General features: G+C 44.1%; 1 protein-coding gene across 8 annotated transcripts in view; it reads left to right on the top strand.

The window, feature by feature from the left end:
- The first annotated feature begins 639 nt into the window (after positions 1–639).
- OSBPL3 (oxysterol binding protein like 3) overlaps positions 640–22,560 on the top strand; it is a 94,391-nt gene continuing 72,470 nt past the window's right edge. The window contains exon 1 of one of the 8 annotated variants that reach the window (XM_053410613.1): positions 640–658. The gene's annotated coding sequence lies outside the window, so the exon portion shown is untranslated. Of the gene's footprint in view, positions 659–1,772; positions 2,609–15,292; positions 15,404–22,560 lie in introns of those variants that run through there. The other 7 variants (XM_053410610.1, XM_053410618.1, XM_053410614.1 and 4 more) reach the window with 7 other exon arrangements.

The raw sequence follows: 22,560 nt of genomic DNA, 5'->3' as shown, positions 1-22,560 counted from the left end.
CATACAGTGGTACCTCGGGTTACATACGCTTCAGGTTACACATTCCGCTAACCCAGAAATAGTACCTCGGGTTAAGAACTTTGATTCAGGATGAGAACAGAAATCGTGCTCTGGCGGCGTGGCAGCAGCAGGAGGCCCCATTAGCTAAAGTGGTGCTTCAGGTTAAGAACAGTTTCAGGTTAAGAACAGACCTCCGGAACGAATTAAGTACTTAACCTGAGGTACCACTGTACTTAGGTTTAGTTACAATTGGGCATGGGCGAGAAATATTTTTCATTCTAAGGGCCACTGATTCAGATTTTGGTGCTTATAGAAACTTAGAATAGCACAGATAAGTAGTCAATATCCCTCCCAAGAATGTAGGGAGAGAAAATGTGTTTCATCCTCCATTACCTTCTTTAAGAATCCTCACTAGGTTTCAGAGCTTATTGTCATTTTTGTTTTGGAGGCCATTCTGTTATTGCCCAGTAGCAATGCTGGAGACAAGGAGTTCCGCAGGTCAATTCTGCGATAATTACAGCTGCATTTTCTTACTTTTATTTTCTTGAACCGTTATCCTGGTTTTCTGCACCCTAACCCGGAAGCACGGTCCATGTCATTTTAACTGTACCAGGGCAAAAACAGACAGAAGGAACTTTGAACAGTAGCTTTCAGAACGGTAAGCAGCGTGGCTTGAGCCCGAAGTAGCATGCAATCCGTTCTTTGCTTTCACCCACGCAAACTGCAAACGTAATATTTTTAGAATGCCCACGTTAAAGGCTGTGAGAAGCTTTCATTTGGATATTTGCATCTTCAGTAGCAAAAATACCTCGCCGCCCTCTGCTCGATTCCTTTTTCGAAAAACAACCCAAACCCCAAACCTCCTGCCAATTTTAACACTGCAATGGGTTTCTATTTTGCGCGGTTGGGGCAGAAAGTGCTCTAATCGGAACCAACGGCGTGCCTGGCATGCGGCAGTGGAATGTGGGAGCCCATCTCAGCCCAGAACTGGGTGTTGACGGGGCAGCGCCCTCATGAGCTGTCTGTTCTTCCGGGGCGAGAAGCGCCACAGTTGGCTCCTCGTCAGCCCAAATCCTGAATGGTGCCAAGGCGTTGATGAGATTACTTGAAGAATGCAAGGCGAAACCCCGCCTCCTTGAAAGCAGCCAGTAAAACCCGCCGCCTGGGCGGAATCTGGGTGGGACTGGCGGACTCTTTCCTTTGTCGCTGCATTGAGAGAACTCACAGAATGGGAAGGGAAGGAGTCTTCTCGAGAGGCAAGTGTCCGCAACTCTGAAATCTATGGCTGGGGCAGTTTGAATATGCCTGGGGATGCTTCCAGCTTTTTAATTTCTATATGCAAATTAATAATCCTGAGAGCCTTTCTGCATTTTGCATTCTGTCCTGCAATCTTTGTGGAGTTTGATTTCTCACTCGGATGGTTTCATGATAGCGAGGGGCTATTTCTTAAAGGTTTCATGGCACTGCTTTAATTATGTGTACAGGCTGCGAGTTCTTTTAGCTAAGTTGTGGAAGTGGTTGGGCTTCTTTGCAGCAGCTTCCTCCAAGCTTTTCCAGCTGCGTTTTCAAAGCTGGGCTCGTGTGTTGCAAATATTCCTTAACTTAAAATGCCTTTACTTTCTTCGGACGCTGTCCCCGGCCACGGAACGACGGCTTTTAAAGGTGTGCGTTCCTCGCTGGCGAAATGGGCATTTTTGGGGGGTGGGGGGACACTTTGGCAGGACGCGCGATTGCAGAAGCGGAGGTTATTCTAGAATGGTGTGTTCATCCGACCGAGCCGCACTGCAAAGAATGGGAAATATTGCATGCGTTTTGTGGTGCAAATCCGAAGTAATTATGGAAACTGTAAATCGCTAAGCTCAGGAAGAGGTGCAGTAAAGCTGGTTCGGGATTAGTTTGTTGCACTGAAATCCTGACTCTGTGGTGTAACAAGGAAGCGTTCTCCCGACTCTAAATCATGCCTCTTTGCCTTGGCCAGTTTAAGCCCACCTTTCGGGTTAAGCACCTTTGCCTCTGTTCATCCGGGTGAACTGCGATCGCACGCGAAAGTCTTGCCCCAGGGTGACGGGTGCCTCGACTCGCTCTCCTTGGTGCCGGCCCGCCCGCGCCACATCTCCTCTTCCTACCTGTCCGAGAAACATGGCTCGCTGACATCATGGAAACACCCGACGGCTGCCCGCGAAAGCGCGAGCGAACGCCGCCTTGGCGCTGATCCGTCTGGAGATTCCCCTTGGTCAGCGCCGCTGTCAATCAACCGAGACGATTCTTTGCCCTCTCCGGAACCTCCCTGGGAGGAACCAAGCTGGGGCTGGCCGAGAGGCTCCGCCCCTTTCTCGCCGCCGAAGGGAGTAGCAGGGAGCAGGCAGGTAGAGCTGCTTAGAGGGTGCATCTTTGTGTTTGTCGCTCCCGCCCGCTTCGTTGTCGCGGCTGTCTGCCTGTCAGTGGCTTCTCTGACTCCTGGCTGTGCTTTGGCAGGTTGCTCAGAGGTGAGGAAAAGCCGCTTGGATCTCGCTCCCTCCAAGCCCTGCCTGCGGTGGGGGCACAACCGCGGCTCGGAAGAGCTTACTTTATAGCCCGACTGATGCTTGCGATCGCTGTCAGTTCCCAGGTAGGAAGAGGGCTGAGTTTCCAGAAAGCTTGTTACTTGTTCTGATGTCGTTTCCCCCTGGGTTTTCTTTGAGGGGCGGGAGAGTAAGCAACTTTCCAATTGCATATATCGATTTACCGCTCCTTATTTTCTGTCCCTCTCTGGTTTTCCTCCGCAATTTGGCTTGTGTGAACGCTCAGCTGTTATGTAGCTTCGTTTTATAACTACATGCATTGACACTTTTAGCCATAAATTTGCCACTGGGGAGGAGAGAAAGAGAAGGGTGTGTGCCAAGTTGGTTTGGGAAGATTAGTGAGGCAAATAAAAGGACTTTCACTATTTTGTGAGCTTCTACTATCTTCTGGCTGCTAACTGCTGGGAGACAGAATACTGTACTGGGCTCAGGAGACTCTTTGGGTCAATCCAGCAAGGGCATTCCTTCCCTTTCCTTTCCCCATCTTCACCCAATGGTGGTATCTTACTAGGTTTGGGGAGCTGTATGCTACCTTGCAAAACTCAGGTGCATCTTATATTCTGTGCACAATTTTTTCACTTGGTTGCTGGAAAGGTTTGCAAAAGGTTTTTTTTTAAGAGCTTGATAATTTGTCTGTGAAGTTATACGTGGCATGAGAAATACTTGCATTGTTTCTTCCAGTACAGAGCTAAATTAGAGAAATCTCTGAGAGAGGTCTTTGCTCAATATCTGGCTGGTACTTTTTATTTTGCCAGAGTTCTGTGGATTGATTTGTTGAAAGCTTGAGTACTTTTTCCACCGATGGTAGTTGGCCCTTCAAAAGAGCTTGTATTATTTCCGTAGTTCTTAGGAGTTTTTTTTGTACTGGTATAGTTCCTGTGGTTCTCAGCATCTCAGACCAATACAGTAATATCACTCTGTGTCGAGAAAATACCTATTTTCTCCCACAGCAGGCTTGCTGTTGGGCAGCTGGTTTCCTGTACAGAATTTGGGAGTCTGTGGTGATTGCATGAGAGGCTCTGGTCTGGATGATTCGAATAAGAGTCGCTCCATATTAAGACATTCAAAGTATCAAGCTGGAAGTTCAATGCCCCTGCCATCTGCAAGATACACAGGAGTTCCTCATACTTATTCCTGCTGCCCCAAATAATACGCTGGGGCTATCAGGATCACAATAAGGGTGGCACTTTCCATGTTGGGTATTGTAACATGAACTCTCCAGGCCCACTGGTAGTATTTATAAGGAGTAGCAGCAATAAACCACATCCAACTGTGGTTCAAACTGCCATTTGGATGCAGCCTAATCATTGCTTTCTTATCTTTCTTTGTGATGCTGTGCAGCAAGCATAAATGAGCTCAGATCTTCTGAAATGTAGAGTGCAGCTGCATGGTTCCCCTGTTAGCCGTTAACTGGAAATAAACTCATTAGCCTGAATAGGCATGAGCAGATGTCCTAGTTTGCTTGCATTCTCTGAAACGATTCAGATTCTGAACATCAGTCTAGTCATCTCTCATAAAATCTATTGCAATCCTCAGTGGTGCTGTTAGAGAGCAGTATTTGATGTTCCTGTATTTGTTTTTATCCCTTCAAGAATACGTCTGTAGCAGCTTGAAATGGAACTGCTATGTTGGGGATTTTTAATACAATTTTTTTGTTTTGTTTTGTTTAATTGTAAGAGTTTACTTTGTGAACTGAAACATATCTAATTCTGGATTAATTGATGCATTCACCATGTATTGCTTACTACATCTGGGGGTTGAAGGCTGAATTTCTGGGCGGCTCTTCAACAGGGAACTACCACAAATCTTGCCTTCTTGCTGTGTGCCTTGGAAATGGCAATAGACAACCAGCTGGCTGTTGAATGTAAGCTCAGAGATCCTGAGAATATCTGCACTTTTGCAGAAATAGCTTGTGGCCTCTTTAACCGCCCCTCCGCCCGGTTTGCATCAATTTCTCCTTTCTTGATCACTTCTTAAGAGAGGGGAGTAATTAAATCTAGTTTCTTCTAGACACAGTGCTACTGATTTCCTGTTTATTGGGTTCAGAGAAAGCAGCCTGAGCTCATGGCCAGGACAATATGGTCACTGCTGTACCTCTGCATGCAGTGATGCAAACACATTGGTGTCAAACTGTCAGCAAGCGACTAGCAATTTTAATGCTAGGCCCAAACTGGTCCTCTGGTATCTCAAAGTTTTCTTCTTTTGCAAATGCGGCTTCCATTTTTCTGTTTCATTTCATGGGCACTTCTGAATTTGTTTAGGGTGTAGCTTTTGAGCTGGCTAAGGGTGGTGTGTGTGTGTTCATCTTTCTCTAGTGCTCTGCAGTTTCCCTGATTGCCCACACTTTCTGATCTCAACAATCTCTAATGGAGGATTTGCCTCATGATGTCTTCTCTTGGGCTTCAGTTGAGGAAGGGCTCAGTGGTGGAACATCGGCTTTGCATGCAGAAGGCCCCTGGCTCAATCCCAGGCATCTGCAAGCAGAGCCCCCTGTCTGAAACCCTGAAGAAGCATTACCAGTCAGAGTAGACAATACTGAGATAGATGAACCCAATGGTCTGAGTGTGGGCACCCAAGAAGGACGTACAGTGCAGACCCCCAGTGAGGTTTGTAGAATGTAAGAAAGGACACTCCTTTGGACCACCTCAGAAGTACAGGTGGTATGAGAAAAGCCCTGTACTCCACCCACTGAATTTCTTTCTCTCTCATACACACATACACTTTGAGCATTTTCAATTGCACTTTATTTTCTCATTCATTGAGAGAGAAGCGGAAATAACATTTCTGATATTCTTATTAGTGCTAGTAGCAACCATGTACTACAATTAGCCGTTCCCACAATGGTTCCAGACTGTTTCTCGCTATCATTTTTAAATATCATTTTTAAATATTTGCTCCCCGCACCAAGAGAAAGTGGTGCCAGGATTCCTGGCAGTTGGCGCCCTTGGAAACAAATCTGCAGCTCACAAAGAATGGGTGCTGGTGGTTTTCCTGTAAGTAGTAGGCTCAAACATGATATGAATCAGGGGTCAGCAAACTTTTTCAGCAGGGGGCCAGTCCACTGTCCCTCAGATCTTGTGGGGGGCCGGACTATATTTTGGAGGGGGGGAATGAACGAATTCCTTTGCCCCACAAATAACCCAGAGATGCATTTTAAATAAAAGGATGCATTCTACTCATGTAAAAACATACTGATTCCCTGACCGTCCGCAGGCCGGATTTAGAAGGTGATTGAGCCGGATCCAGCCCCCGGGCCTTAGTTTGCCTACCCATGCTCTGGATTGTGAACTACTGTATATGAAGTTGTGGGAAATTAGCATCCCTCACTGAATGGCTCCCTGAAGAGCCCTATGCATGTGGGAATGTGACATCTTAAAACACAGAGAGAGGTGAACATAGCCAAGGTGGGTAGAAGGTAGATTGGGATTTACTGGCAGATCTCTGGGTGATCTGTAGTAGACTGGCAAGGATTTTAGGTCCCTGATGGCTTTAACAGCAGCAGCAGTAGCATCTCCCCTGCCCTAAATTATACTACTAAAATGAAAAAAGCTTGGAATAATCAGGATTGGGTGTATGTGTGGAAGGACTATGAGCTCAGTTTATGCATCACAAATTACTGGGTTCTGAATTTCTTAATTCAAGGCCTTTTCCTTGCAAGTTGGATGAATCTTGATGTTGTAGTAGCATAACACCTGGAGGCAGCCCTGTATAGGGAAGTTTTTAATGTTTAATGTTTCATTATGCTTTTGTATATGCTGGGAGCCGTGCAGAGTGGCTGGGGCAACCCAGTCAGATGAGCAGGGGTACAATTATTATTATTATTATTATTATTATTATTATTATTATTATTATTATATCAGATATGCTTGTGTGCTTTTCATAGCTAGCCCACAACTTTTCAGAATGAAGAGTCTGATAGTCAGTGCTATTTTTCCAGAAAAAGAGGTGCTGGAACTCACCTTGTTCTCTTATAATGGCAATGGCACCCACCTGAGAGGTGGAGGAACTGAGTTGCGGCTGAAAAAAAGCCCTGCTGCTGACACTACACTGCATTTTAGCAGATCTTGTAAACTAAGTTCTGTATTTAATGCATGAGCAATGACTTAACAAAGCATAAAGCCTGTGGCGATCTTGAATCTATTTCTAGTTGCGCTTGGAACTATTTAATACTGAAACCAATACAGTAGCGCCCCAATTATAGTATTCTCCACATTACCAGGTTTACTCTGTTATTTTTTGTTTTCTATATAAGCTCAGCAGCGCAGTGTAACTGGCCAAAGAGCTCTGTTTTATTGATTTTGGCCAAGGCTCTCCACTCAAGTTCTCAGACACATTTCTACCTCAAGGTAGAAAGACCTTGCATAGCCAAGGTCTTTTTTACTTTGTCCTCCATTACCTGTTTCACTTGTACGCTTTCTAAAAAAAAGTTGGCTGCTGGGTCATTTTCTCCAACCTGTTCTCCATCTCCTTCACTGGGCTGTGCTAGGTGCTTCTGTTCCTCATCATGGCCCCCAGACACAGATTTCAGGGACCCCATTTTGCAGGACAAAGACAGGCTCCCTGAGGTAGAGCTGGCAATTGTGCCGCACCAAGGCCAGTGAAGTTGTTTTGGTGCCTGAGGCTGAAAATCCCACAAGCACCTTCCCCACTTCTTTGGCAAGACAATAATAAATTGAATAACTAACAGTGCGCTGCCCTTTCTGACACCCCAAACAACTGCCTGAGGTGAATATCTTACTCTGCTTAACTGTGAAATTGTGTCCTAGATAAGTGAAGATGCACCTGATACACGTAAGGAGAAAGACACCCCTTGTCTTAGACCTGGAAATAAGACGTCCCCATGTATAAGGCATGTATTTTGGGGGACTCAGATTTAAGAAAATGTGAGGAGATGGCCCAGAGTATAAGACGCCCCCTAGTTTTCGACATTATTTTTTAGGGGGGGGGAACCTACTCTTATACATGGAAAAATACGGTAATTTCAGGCCATATTTGTCCCAGTGCTGTATGAATCTGCCATTTTTCATCCATTAAAAATTACCCTTTTTTGGGATACAGTCTTTCGTAGCTCCAGCTTCTGCTTTGTGGCACTGTGTGGTATCTTGGCAGGCTTCAATGTGTGTAGGTTGAGAAAATGCTCAATAAAAAACCTCTGTTACTCTCAGTATGAATGGATGCGAGGAAGAGGAGATTGGGCGGGGGGGACGGACTTTGCAGCCGTGGTAAATCCTTGGTTTCCGGCTACTCTCAAAGTACAGGAAATATGGATGAGGTTTGTCTCTTTAAAAAAAAGCTTAGCACATTCTACTAACACTTTTGTGAAACAGCTTGGAAATTAGAATACTATTTGTAAGTACTTAAGGGTTGTTGGTGTGTGTGTATGTGTCTTTTTAGTTATAAAAATAACGCTTTGTTGCCTCAGTTGAAGCTTCAAGAATACTTGTAAAAAGAGAAGAGTTGTAATGTGTGTATTTTTAAAATTTGAATGCATACTTTCTGAGAGTCATGGAAAATAATTTAGATTTTTACAGCAACTGTAACAACCCTAGTTGTCCAAAAAGAATGGCATTCATATACTATAAATGGATTTTTAAGGAGAATATGCATGTACACGCACATAGTAAAGGTAAAGGTAAAGGTACCCCTGCCCGTACGGGCCAGTCTTGACAGACTCTAGGGTTGTGTGCTCATCTCACTCTAGAGGCCGGGAGCCAGCGCTGTCCGCAGAAACTTCCGGGTCACGTGGCCAGCGTGACAAGCTGCATCTGGCGAGCCAGCGCAGCACACGGAACGCCGTTTACCTTCCTGCTAGTAAGCGGTCCCTATTTATCTACTTGCACCTGAGGGTGCTTTCGAACTGCTAGGTTGGCAGGCGCTGGGACCGAGCGACGGGAGCGCACCCCGCCGCGGGGATTCGAACCGCCGACCTTTCGATCGGCAAGTCCTAGGCACTGAGGCTTTAACCCACAGCGCCACATACACAATATTTAATGTCCATTTTCAGGGTGCTATAATGGAAGATAGCACGAGTGACACTTCATTATGTATTCAGTCTACAGACAGATTCTGATTCTACTGAGGGTCATGGTGATTTTACTTCAGTCAAACATTTGAATCCTATAATTCCTCCAAGGATTGTAGGCATTCAAGTAGTTATGCCAGGGGTAGGGACCTCTGACCCATGAGCCAATCTTGGCTTGCCAGGGGGTTCAGTTTGGCCTCCCAGGCAGTTTTCACCAAACCACACTCCCCCACCTATCAGCTGACATATCTATGGATGGATGAGAGGACATGGTTTAATCCTGCATCTGCTGCTCTGCCCATTTCCCAGCAGGGAACAGGATCATGTAGCCTAGGCAGCAGGATCGAATCTCTGGGCATCAACTGATGAGCGGAGATTAAAGATCAGCACGAGATTGGGAATTTAGAAGGGAGTAGGCGAAACTCTCAAAGACTTCCCATGCAAGCCTCTTCCCTTCCAAATTCCCAAACTCAGAGACTTAAAAGGAGAGTTGGCGGAGGCTTGCAAAAGCCTTTGGAGTCTCCCCACTTCTGTTCTAAATCCCCAGTTTCACCCTGATCTTAAAACGTGTGTGTATGAGGGAGACTCTCAAGGGCTTTCCTTTTAAATTAACTTGAATCATAGGACTATTGGATTAAGGTAGGGTGAGAGATAGTGACTTTGCCCTGTGAGCTTCATGGGCTGGGCAGGAGTTTCCAGTCATAGACCTGGAACAGACCTCAGCAGCCTTCTGATGCAGAAAACCCATTCTTTCAGCATCCTTGATAGGTGGTTCTCCAGCCCTTGCTTTGATACTTATCATACATTGAAAGAAAATGGCTTCCCTCCAGTAATCCTGGGAATCGTAGTTTAACTCTTGCAGATCTCTAGCACCCTTAACAAACACAGTTCCCAGGATTCTTTGGGGGAAGTCATGTGTTTTAGATGTGTGATGTGTATCAAGTCTCTTTCCAAGTCTGAATCATAGCCAGTCTAGCACGTCACAAATATTTGTCGTAGCTCAGAAAACTTGACTAGAACTAGCCTGGTGTTTCAGTCTTAGGATTCCAGGACTTGCTTGCTGATAAGTACATTTTCTCAGGTGCCCTTCAGTTATGGTCCTTGGGTACATGGGACCCACTTTTTCCATGATGTGTCCCCATGTGATTTGCTTTGTCCTTGTGCGATGGTGCTGTGAAAATCAGCTCCTGCGTGGCTGAGGTTGGCAGCTGAAGGGCACCTCCATAATGCACATAGTTTATATTTAAACTGTAAGCTTGCTTCTTGTTAATGCAGTTGTTACTTTTAAAATCTGCTTGGTCTTTATCTTGCCAGCCAGGTGTTTGGTTATAGGATATGTTTAAACATGGGAATAGCGGCGATTAGATAAATTGCAGTGAAAATCTGTCATTTGAGGTAGGCAACGTAACAGCCAGTGTGTATTTCCTTAATTTGAGGTTATCTCCTCAATTTGTGGCTACACTTCGAAATGCAGCTAAAACTTCTGAATGAAAACTCTCAGTTGAATATATCACAATAGATATATTCCCTGAACTGCACATGCTTAAGGCAACAATCTGCAGCTGCTTAGTTTAGTGCAATCCCAGCAACTTTAATTGAACTGCTCTGGAGTAAATGGGTTGTCAATTACAGCCCAGTTTTCTGGAACTGCTTGGATTTCTGGAATACAACAGCAGTTTGTGCTGCCACAGTAAAGCCAACATTCTCTGGTAAGCCAATGATCCAAAGCCATATGTCTCTGGCAGTGTTCGAAATTAGCTAGGTGCCAGGATTGCACCTAAAATCTCCACCATCTGGAGGTGCATGCCTGGGGATCATTGGATCTGAACCGTTTTCACACACTAGCAAAACATCCTGTGGAATTCTATCTACGATATTTTATCTGCACCATCAAGAATGAATTTCGGGAACCAAAATGCTTTTTCTGTGCAGCCTGAGCAGGATCAGTGAACAATGTTACAGCTAATTGTTGTAGCTTGTCTTCACCCCTTCACCCCACCACTCTGCTCACAAGTTGTGAAGACTATTCTTACAGTATGAATGGTCCGTGTCACCATTAAGAAAAAGAGGTAGGAATAGGCCAATATATATGTGGACTGTCCCTGGATCGAGTGACTTTTCGAATTCTCAAAGCTGTAGCAGCATAGTGGATTTAGAAGCTGACATAGGAAAAGGTTGCCTGTCTTCTAAACAGTTGAAGAAGGCAATTTGTCAGCCTGCAGGCACATTGCATTGTTAGACTCTTACTGTGGCTGAAGCCTGATCTACCTTGAATTAAGAAGTCTTGGCAAGGTTTTATTGCCTGTGTGTGAGAGAGGTCAACTAGAGATCTTTGCATGCCTTTGGTATACTTTTCAGAGATCAAGGGTTGAGCTTTTTGCACAATAACTTTAGCAACTGTCTTCAGGTGGGAACAGTATCTAAAGGTTTTGTATTTTCTTGTGAGCTCCAACAGCTGCCCCTTTAACTGAAGAAAGGGCATAATTTGGAGAAATGCATGTGGCTGTTTATAAAAGTTCTTGAGATATAATTGTGGCGTAAGCAATTGTGTTGCCTAACCACAGTTTGGCTGCTGGATGGCTGTATGCCCCCTCCGAGATCAGACATGCCGTGCCTATTAATACAGGTATGCTGGGAAGCAGAAGTAGGAGTGAGTTATTATTGTCCTCACATCCTGCTTGTAGGTTTCTCAGAAGCATCTCATTGACCACTGTAAGATATAGGGTGCTGGACTTCATAGGCCTTGTGTCTGCTCCAGCAAGGCCGCTTTTATGTTTTTAAGCTTGAAAGATGAATTCCAGTTTCTGAGGGATTACTGTACTGGAGGAATGCATAAATGCAATAAAGAAGCTAGCTTGCGGCATCCCTGCTTTTCAGGAGGCAGCTATGATTCAGTAAAACAGGTTTATTGTTTTCACTCCAGAGGATTCTCTTGCAACAAGTATTGTCCTGTCCTAGTCAAATTATTTTGACCATAAGAGCCTGCTCATGCTTGCTTAAAAGCTGATAGGAACGCTAGTTGATAAATTTAACCAATTACCATTTTAAAGCTTAATAATAATAATAATAATTTTATTATGTATATGCCACCCATCTGACTGGGTTGACTCAGCCATTCTGGGCAGCTCCCAACAGTATTAAAAACACAATAAAAACTTTTAAAACTTCCCTATACAGGGCTGCCTTCAGATGTCTTCTAAAAGTCAGATAGTTGTTTATTTCCTTGACATCTGATGGGAGGGCGTTCCATAAGGAGGGTGCTACTGCCAAGAAGGCCCTCTGCCTGGTTCTCTGTAACTTCACTTTTTGCCGTGAGGGAACCAGCAATAGGCCCTTGGAGCTGGACTTCAGAATACCTATGTCTGCAGATGTATGTGTTGCTGTTGCATCTCTGGCATGAGAAGGAGAGAGGAAAAGGGAAGAATTCTCCTAGGCCACTGTATGAAAAAACCCATTAAAATATTTGAGGTAATAAAAATAAACTATGTGAAAGCAAGCATCCTACTTGGAAGGAATCCTGCCGTGTTAATTGGTGCTTGCTCTCAGGTAAGTTTGCCTTGCAGCCATCTTCTTTTACAAAGGGTATCAGACAAATTCTAGCAAACTATTTAATTCTGCCCCAGTCCACCCCCCATTAGTTTTTCCACAGAGCCAGAATAGCCAGCTGAAGAAGAATAATGCTGACATCTTAAAGGGGAGGCAACATTGATGGACTTCTCATTCCCACTTACAATTAGTCTGGCAGTTCAGTTTTATTTATTGAGGTGGTGAGTTCCCCCATTTGTCTGATGAAAGACCACCTCTCTGCTGTATAAATAGACATCTCGTGGCAGGGATGGAGGGAGAGGGAGAGAGAATATAAAAGTGATTGGTTGGTAGTGTCTGCCTGTATTTTATAGGTTGTAAAATTTGTGGGAGTGTCATTGTGTGTGCACTCTGATTAATTTTAAGATGCATTAATGTGCTTCACAGCTTTAGTTTGTGCTGAACATCACGGCTGACTTCGCTCAATATTGTGACAGTCTTGCCAGGCACCTTGTTTTAAACATTTCAGTTTAGAGCTTGTTTTAAAACAAAAACTTAGCTTTCCAGCAGACATCTTCTCCAGAATCACATCAAATAGGGTGGTGATGGCAAGATTATCAGTGCCGGTGATACCTTCATTCTCTCATGTGCATTATGCTTCTGAGAAGAGAGCATCAATTGGGAAGATAAAATCCCAGCTACTGTATACTTTTAGTTTGGATTTTGCACATCTAAAAGTGCTTATTTTTTTAAGCTGAGATTTAAGTAAGCTCCTTCTCAGTATATCATGATGTGCAGTGCTATTTTTCTAGAAAAAGAGGGGCTGGAACTCACCAGGAAAACCTCCCCCATTCTCTTAGAATGGCATTGATGCCCACCTGAGAGGTGCCGGAATTGAATTCCAGGGAGTTTCAGCTGAAAGAAGGCCTGATGATATGGTTTTAGCAGGGAAGCAAGGGCACCTATTGGGTCGGTTAAACCACAGAGCCTAGGACTTGCCGATCAGAAGGTCGGCAGTTTGAATCCCCACGACGGGGTGAGCTCCCGTTGCTCGGTCCCTGCTCCTGCCAACCTAGCAGTTTGAAAGCACTCAAAGTGCAAGTAGATAAATAGGTACCGCTCCGGCGGGAAGGTAAACGGTGTTTCCGTGCGCTGCTCTGGTTCGCCAGAAGTGGCTTAGTCACGCTGGCCGCAATAAAGCAAGATGAGCGCCGCAACCCCAGAGTTGCCCACGACTGGACCTAATGGTCAGGCGTCCCTTTACTTTTAAGGGCACCTATGTGCAATTTAGACATAATTTTATCCATCTAGTTTTTTCTTGAGTATATGTATGTACACAAGTACATCTATATACATAGTGTTTTCTTACTCCTTGCTATTATTATTATTTATTAAGTTTGAACTGGGCCTAGAAACTAATCGGCAGCCAGTGCAGTCGGGCCAGGATCAGACTGCCGCCGAATTCTGCACTAGCTGGAGTTTCCGAACCATCTTCAGAGGCAGCCGTGCATATAATGCGTTGCGGCAGTTTCACCAGATGCGAGGTATTGTTGACAATGCTGCATGGTCAATGGCTGTATCTATCCACCCACCTGCTCTCCCTCCTCCCTGTTGGAAATGTTCCGGTACTTAATTGGAAACTCGAAACCTGCTTGAAAGTATGGATGTCTAGTACGATGTTTTATTTATTTATTTAAGGAGAAGGTAATTTGCATCTCCCTCTTGCGACTTGATGTAATCTTGCTTCTGGGAATATAGTTGTGTTGCATTACCCAATGTTGATTGCTACGCAAACATGCCTTATTTACTGAAACCAGGATTACCTGGGTGGCGTGGTTTGGAAGGACGGTTGCATCCTGCGAAACTGGGCTTAATCTTGGAGGCTCACCCTTCTATATAATGTTCTTGAGGTTTTGGGTCAGTCCTCCATCCGCTTGGCTGTTGAATGGACACGATATTAATTTTAAGATAAGCATCTTTCTTCTCCCTTTTGTCGTTCAACCTGTTGCCACTCTTGGAAGCAGTGTGCTAGATTTTAGCAGAGTCCTGCACATGCATGAGCAAGCGGCTTAGCCTAGCCCCAGTTACCTGGGAGAAAACCTCACTGAATTCTGAGTAGACACTCGGGTTTGCACTGTAAGCAAGTGTTGGATGCATTTTGGCAACAGGGACTGTTTTGCAGTCTTCTCGCCATCAGGTAATGAACTTGTTTGGGCACATTTATTTACCTTTCCTCCTACTGTTAGTATGTGCACGCATGTGTTTGCATGTGTCACAGAGGCTGGCCAGTGTGGGGTGCTGGATAAAAATGTTCCAATTGTTTGTGAAGGATCCATACTCAAATTCCTGCAGACTCATGAAGCTGGCTGGGTTTAAGTAAGGGGTTGTCTCTGTCCGACTTACCGGACAGGTAGCAAAGGCGAACAAGGGAACTGCAAAGCACTTCACAGACAGAAAACAGCCATAGGCAGTTTCTGTTACACAGTAGTGCGCTCGCGCTCTCTCTCTCTCTCTCTCTCTCTCTCTCTCTCTCTCTCACACACACACACACACACACACACACACACACGAAAATACCCATTCTCCCAACTGGCAACTGATATGATGGGAAATGCCTTTTTGTGATGCCAGGATGTGGTAGTGCTGTGCTACTCAGCTCAGTAACTCATTTCAGCTACAAAATGGGTTGCATGCAGACTGGGCTATATAAAAATACGAAAGCTGTGCATTTCTGTTCCTTTTCCAGGGCCTTCTGCCTCAGCCTCCTACTTAAGAAGCAGAGGAAGTACACTAAGGACTCATTTAAAAGGCCCGCTTTTGAGAACAGTTTCAGACCATGGCATTTTCAAACCCATCACCAAGCCTAGAATCATAAGAGTTGGAAGGGACCTTGAAAGTCATTTAGCGCAATCCTCTTTTCAATGCTGGATCTGCAGTTTTTAGGAAAGTTTTTAATGTTTAATTCTGTATTGTGTTTTTAATATTTGATTGGGAGCTGCCCAGAGTGGCTGGGGAAACCCAGCCAGGTGGGCGGGGTATAAATTATTATTATTATTATTATTATTATTATTATTATTATTAAGTGTGTGTTGCAGCTACTGTGTCCTTGGCATATAGTTGTCCAGCCTCTCTTGTATGAATCTCTCCAGGTAAAGAGCCCATTACCTCTTGAGGCAGTCTGTAGTCTCTCCTAATGGGATCTGCTTCCCTTCAATTTCCACCCATTAGCTCTCCTCCTGCCCTCTGAAGCAGCAGAGAAGAAGCCTGCTCCATCTTCTGCATCACAGCCCTTCAGGTATTTGAAGGCCGCAATTATGTCTCCCATTAAATTTCTCCTCTCCAGGCTATATTTCATCGTACTAAGTAAGCAAGCTCAAGCCTTTTGAAGATGTAACATGCACAGAGACCAACGTTTGTCGCGCGCAGCTGAAAATTAGGTTTTGGAATTAGGAGAAGTTGTCATTGTTCACACTAGTGGATTTCTGCTTGCGGCAGATTTCTCATCTAGATCGCTTGGAAACATCCCACAGTTATATTGTGTGCTGCTTTTGTAGAATCTTGGAATTGAAGGGACTTTGAGGGTCATCTGTAGTGTAATCCCCTGCAATGCAGGAATATGCAGCTGGTCCACAGGGGGATCGAAACTGCAACCTTGGCATTATCAGCACCACACTCTAACCAACTGAACTCTCCAGGTCCTCATTTCTGTTATAAAATAATGATGTCAGCATAAAATCTCTTCATCAGGTAATATTGCCATAAACAAAAGGTTTAGGATTAGGGGCATATATTTTTCTTCAGATATGTTCATAACTGGCTTCCCTCCTTCCTAGAGGGAAAGGAGCAGGTGCTAAACAGGTGATTTACACAGAAACAGAAAGATGGCACAGATTTACATAAAACTTTGGCTATGTTTTGATGAGAATTAAAGATGATTACTATAACTTAAGGGACGCGGGTGGCGCTGTGGGTTAAGCCACAGAGCCTAGGACTTGCCGATCAGAAGGTAGGCGGTTCGAATCCCCGCGACGGGGTGAGCTCCCGTTGTTCGGTCCCTGCTCCTGCCAACCTAGCAGTTCGAAAGCATGTCAAAGTACAAGTAGATAAATAGGTACCACTCCAGCGGGAAGGTAAACAGCGTTTCCGTGTGCTGCTTTGGTTCGCCAGAAGCGGCTTAGTCATGCAGGCCACATGACCCGGAAGCTGTACGCCGGCTCCCTTGGTCAATAAAGCGAGATGAGCGCCGCAACCCCAGAGTCGGTCACGACTGGACCTAATGTTCAGGGGTCCCTTTACTTTTACCTTTACTATAACTTAAATAGCAATGCCATACACTTTACCATACTGGGGAAGGTCGCAGAAAGTTGATCTGCCTGCATAGCTCAGTCAGCAGAGCATGAGATTCTTAATCTCAGGGTTGTGGGTTTGAGCCCCACGTTAGGCAAAAGATTCCTGTATTGTAGAGACTAGATGACCCTCGTGGTCCCTTCCAACTCTACAATTCTATGCTATCCAGGTGCTAACTGCTGATGAGAATCTCAAGGCTTAGTTGCTTAGGGTTTTTAAAAACATTCTAACCCGGCTTGAACCAGGCAGCCCTTTACTTCTTCAGAGAGAGGTGTGCCCTCTGTAAAACAGGACACCTTGTCACCCTGGACTAAAAGTTAATTAAGGATCTGTTGAAATGAAGTTCAATGTTAGTATGAATTTAGCTTAGGGGAAAGGAGGATTTCAGCAGCTGATCAATACAGATGGCTACTGAAGAAATTGTTAATCTTAAAATGTGCTTTGGGTTATGGATGAGGAATACTTTACAAGAGGAATAACATTTGGCATTATGAGGAGCTGGAGATTATCAGATTATCAGTCCAACGTAGGACATACAGAGTGACAATATCGAACGAGACTCCAAAGCCTTGCCAAATAGGTTAATGTCTTGTTTGTGCAATTTTTTAATGGGTTTCAGGTAACCTATTAAGTAATTCATTGGTCAAACTGCTTATAATAACTACATGTAGAAATGGAGAGCAAAGTCCACCTAAGTCTCAGTCTGGTTTGTGAAATCTTTTCCCAATTCCAGGAAGCTTATTTGTATGTCATAATATTTCTCCTTGGTTTAAAATAGCTTATCTTCTGCCTTGCCCCAAAACAAAATGCGCACTCCTTGATTGCATCAGTTCCTTGCTTTTTCAAAAAATAAATAAATGTGTGTGTATGGGGAGGGAAACCCAGACACAATTCTTAAGTGTTTTCCTAATTGACTTCTAGAAATATAGTAGTGAGCGGCAGGTATAATTTATAAGTGCATGGCTAATGCTGATACTTTACTGCTCTTTGAAAGCACCGAGATGCAAGAACAAAGCTTTTCTTTACACACTAATGGACCACAGTTATAGTTCCTCCTTTTAAAATTCCCTTGCGTTGAAAAAGAAACAAGTTCATTATAGCAATTTAACTATAGGTTTATAGTACAGTATGTTATAGAGTTAAAATGCAAGTATGGGGAAGGAGGTTGTTCCTTCGTTTCTCCAACTCTGAGAGCACTTCCCTCTTTTTCCCTGGCATCTTAAGTTGGCTAGGTTCTTTAACCACTGGAGCTGTCCCATGGTTGATGTGGTGCAGTGGTTAGAGTGTAAGCCTTGGACCGGGCATGCGCAATCCTCTTTGGGCTGTTTGCAGGGGGAATTACCTCCCCCCCCCAAAGAAGTACTTCTGCAAACCTTGAGGTTCCACCAAGCATGTCGATACTTCCCTCTTCTTTCTCAGTCTTCCCTTGTTTTCTGTACAGGCAATTCTCAACTTAGCTAGGGTTATACTCCAGGGATAGAGCATAAATCACGTACAGTCAAAGCACAAAGTGGTGGGTGGGATTGCCAAAGTATTTCACCCCCAGACACCCGCCGTCTTTTTGCCTCCTTTTTAATTTTTCTTTTTGCCAAGTGCATAAAGCTGAAGACGCAAAAGTTAAATGTGCGCAAGTTGTCCAAGCCTGGCAGCGGTGCTTGCCAGCTGCATTTGCTATTAGAATAATGGAAGACGAATATATTCAGATTAAGAGCACAGGCTGGAAAATTTGCTTTTTAACCTGAAAATATTTATCTTTCATTAAGATCAATGAGATTTGTAAGAAAATAGGGTTCTTCGTGGTTTTATTGCATCATCATCTTGAGGAAATGTGTGTGCTGGGTCCCCATTTGAGGATGAACTATTTTCCTTGTGGTTGGTGATACAGTGGTACCTCGGGTTACAGACGCTTCAGGTTACAGACTCTGCTAACCCAGAAATAGTACCTCTGGTTAAGAACTTTGCTTCAGGATGAGAACAGAAACCGTGCGGCGGCGGTACAGCGGCAGTGGGAGGCCCCATTAGCTAAAGTGGTGTCTCGGGTTAAGAACAGTTTCAGGTTAAGAACGGACCTCAGAACGAGTTAAGTTCTTGACCTCAGGTACCACTGTACATGGACTCTCCACTAGCCATTCTAAGGGAGCATAAGAAGAGGAAGAGGAAGCCACCTTTTCTTCCTTCTCCTCTCCTAACTGGAATATCAAAACAACTGGCTCCCATATTTGACTAACATATAGTTTCTGTGAAACTAGCACTGGAGAACTTGTCTGGCAACTTTTGTAGGTGTGGCAAGTAAAGGGGATTAATGTTGTCACCTTCGCTTCCAGAAAAGAGACCAGCTTTGTCTCTGTTAGTGTGTGTGTGTGTGTGTGTGTGTACGTGTGTGCATGGCCAGAAGAAACATCAGTGGATATTTGGTGAACGCAGTATGCAGCATCACCTTAATCCACAATTAAACAGAAGTAATCCTCAACTGAGTTTCTAGTGAGACCAGTGAAGATGTGAGGCAGCTTCTTCACTGGAGGTAAAAACAGGTCTATAGATGTGAAGTAACATGTTAGCTTCATTTATTTTCTGGAACCCTATACTGTAAGCTGCCTTGGGTACGGTAAGATAGGAAGGAGGTCTGCAAATTAAAAATGAAATAGTTGGATGTAAGTGACAATGAATACACACCTTCTTTTTTTTACTCTGAATCTACACTTGAGATTACTTAGGACTTGGATTCAGTGAGTTTCTGTGCCTAATCAGTTCATACATTCATACAAACCATGTGAATGTATTCATAGCATCTGTACATTATTGATGATACAAAAAGCTTACTAAAATTCACTGGTTTGCACTGGCAAAATAGTGTCTAGATATGGAATTATGGGCCCTTTGGATTACATCTTTGGTGTTTCCTCATAATATGGAATGGTTTACTTTGATATCCTTCACTGCTTTCCTAGGGCAGATAATATGTACAGTTTGTCTGTGTGATATTCATACTGGACATGAAGAGCTGTGACCTTCTGGTTTGTATTTCTATAAGCCTTCTGGTTTGTATTTCTATAAGCCATAGACTTCACTTTGGTGAGTCAACAAAGACAAGTCTGTTTCTCTCTCTGTGAACACAGGGAAGGAAGTCTGACACATCTCTCCTCCCTTCACTAGGCTTTTCTGTGGCATGTTTTTGTGTTGTGAGTCTACTTTTCCCATGTTTTCTTCCATTTTTAATACCAATTAGATTTGTTTACTAGGTAGAGATGGAGTTGCATCCTTTCACCTGTGCAACATCACTTATAGCTGTTTACTGGCAGTTTACAAAATCCTGCATCTTTCATACAACGGTATATGAAGCCCAACTCTGATTTCTGAGTTTTTTAATACGGATCTTTGCTTCTTTGCCTTAAAAAAAATAAAAATAAAGGTGTGTGATAATACAAAAGCCATGTTGCTTGCGTGAAAGGAGATCTTTCCCATTGCCCTTCCCAAATAACAGTCCATTTTGTGTTGCTGGTACTGAACCTATCACCTCTGTTCAGGAACACAAGCATTACTGGAAACAGACTGAGGTGAGGCACAAGCTGAGAAGGTTAATTAAAAAAAACATTTTTCACCCTGGGTGACTCACAGGTACTCCACAGTTTTTCCCGAGTTTCAAAAGTCTGAAGATAAGGAGCTGGTTTTTATGCCAAAGACCCATCTATTTTCTGTTAGGAAAGTATGTGTGATGCCTGTGTGCTGTGTGGAATCTGGCAAAGCCTATTCTAACATTCTGTCCTGAGACTCCTGGCTATAAACGAAGGCTAGAATTGTAGTTGGCGGTGGAGGAGAACACAAGTATTTTACATGCCTGTGGCTGGTTGTGCCAGTGCTCTTGCAGCGTAGCTTAAAATCCCATTTCAGTTAAGAGTTTGTGGTTTGCTGTGCTTTGGCTATATTGCTTCCAGAAGTTGGAAACGAAAGACAAAATAAAAAGTACCCAACTGAAATTTTCTTTTTGGGGATATTCCTGGACCTCTCTTCAAATAGACCGCAGAGCAGTTAACGAGCAATAACCGTTTTCCTCTTCCTTTCATTTTAGAATGTAGAAGGGACCAGAATAAAGTGGTGCTTAGGATGGCATTGTCTTGCAACTCCTCCTCACCTAAACATTTCCAGTATAAAACTTCATGATAGAAACAGTGTCCCACTTCTCAGATAGAGATTTGGAGAAAGATCCAAATTTACTGTTAGAAACTGAACTTTGAATTATTGCAGTCACAGATTTGGAAAGATACCTACTGAATGCACAGGCTTCCTGTAAGAAGATAAGTGCAGAGCTGTAAATGTGCACAGTATCTTTTAATTTACAGTGGTACCTCCGGTTAAGTACTTAATTCGTTCTGGAGGTCCATTCTTAACCTGAAACTGTACTTAACCTGAAGCACCACTTTAGCTAATGGGGCTTCCTGCTGCCGCTGCTGCACGATTTCTGTTCTCATCCTGAAGCAAATTTCGTAACCTGAGGTAATATTTCTGAGTTAGCGGAGGCTGTAAACTGAAGCGTATGTAACCCGAGGTACCACTGTATTGAGTTTTAGGCTACCTACATACATTTAAAGCATGCAGACCCCCAATGATCTTGGGAACTGTAGTGTACACCTAGCAGAGGCATAATTCCTAGCACTCTTAACACACTACAGTTTCTAGGATTATTATTTTTTTAAGGGAGAACATGCTTTATATGTTATGGTGCATACATAGCCTTATGTAATAACAAACCTGTTGCCCACCCATCAAGTGAAAATTGTTAACAGCAGAATACAGGACCACAGATCTTTAACATGTTATCCTGCTGGTACATAGAAAAAATGAGTGTTGCAAGCAATGACTCTTACTCAAAGAGGATAAAAAAAAATCTCAAGAGGGTATAATTACAGCTAATACAGATTTCAGGGGAGGAGTGTGCTTTCTTAAATCGCATTAATTCCCCCCCCCCGCACTACCCACAATTTCTTGCTTCATGCCTTAGCCCTGTCTCTTGTACAATGCTTCCTCTAAATTACGTTTCCCCCCCTTTTCCCATCTTCCTGCTTTGACTGCAAGATTAAAAACAAAAGGAACACTCCTGTTTACTCACCCCTGAATGTTGGCAGCAGTGCTATGAAAACTGTCAACTGGCTGAAAGAAAGCATTTGGTGGAGCTGGGCAAGTCATGGGGATTTGCCAAAAAATTTCCAAAGCACACAAAGATGGATAGGGATTTTGCAGCACTAAATCTGCGGCGGGGTGTGTGCTTGCCAAAAGTGTGTATCAGATTTTGGGGATAAAAACATGTCCTGTCCTGAACAGCGTTCATAAGCTTGCAAAACAATACTTTTAATTCATTGCCCTCCTCCTTGCCATTGTTCTTCTCTTTCCTAGCCTGTCAACTGCCAGGGACCGGTGGAGGGGTGAAAGAGAAGAGATTTGCATACTTGTTACCTGGCTTTCAGTGCTCAGTGTTGGATGAGCCACAGTCAATAGCAGATGAGAAGGGCACTTTTTGGGGGGCGGGGGTTGATTGAAGAGGAGACTACTTGCAACTTTTTAAGGTTCTATCACACAGGAAGGTGAGGTTTAGTTTATTTATTTGTTGGTAGCATTATGGATTTCCAAACTGACAAACAAAGGCATCCTATGATGACAGGTGTAATAATGTGGCTGAAAATTCTGAATGCTTATTTTGGCCTCCTTGTGATGAATGGAAGCCTGTTTTTGACCCTGAGTTGATGTTTTGAGGCTGCAATCCTAATCATGCTTAAAAAGGTAAAGGTAAAGGTACCCCTGCCCGTACGGGCCAGTCTTGACAGACTCTAGGGTTGTGCGCTCATCTCACTCTATAGGCCGGGAGCCAGCGCTGTCCGCAGACACTTCCGGGTCACGTGGCCAGCGTGACAAAGCTGCATCTGGCGAGCCAGCGCAGCACACGGAAACGCCGTTTACCTTCCCGCTGGTAAGCGGTCCCTATTTATCTACTTGCACCCGGGGGTGCTTTCGAACTGCTAGGTTGGCAGGCGCTGGGACCGAGCGACGGGAGCGCACCCCGCCGCGGGGATTCGAACTGCCAACCTTTCGATTGGCAAGTCCTAGGCGCTGAGG

This window comes from Podarcis raffonei, chromosome 12 (genome assembly GCF_027172205.1).
Source record: "Podarcis raffonei isolate rPodRaf1 chromosome 12, rPodRaf1.pri, whole genome shotgun sequence".
Classification (NCBI taxonomy): Eukaryota; Metazoa; Chordata; class Lepidosauria; order Squamata; family Lacertidae; genus Podarcis; species Podarcis raffonei.
Note: the sequence above shows the minus strand (reverse complement) of the source record. Positions and strands in the feature narration are given on the sequence as shown.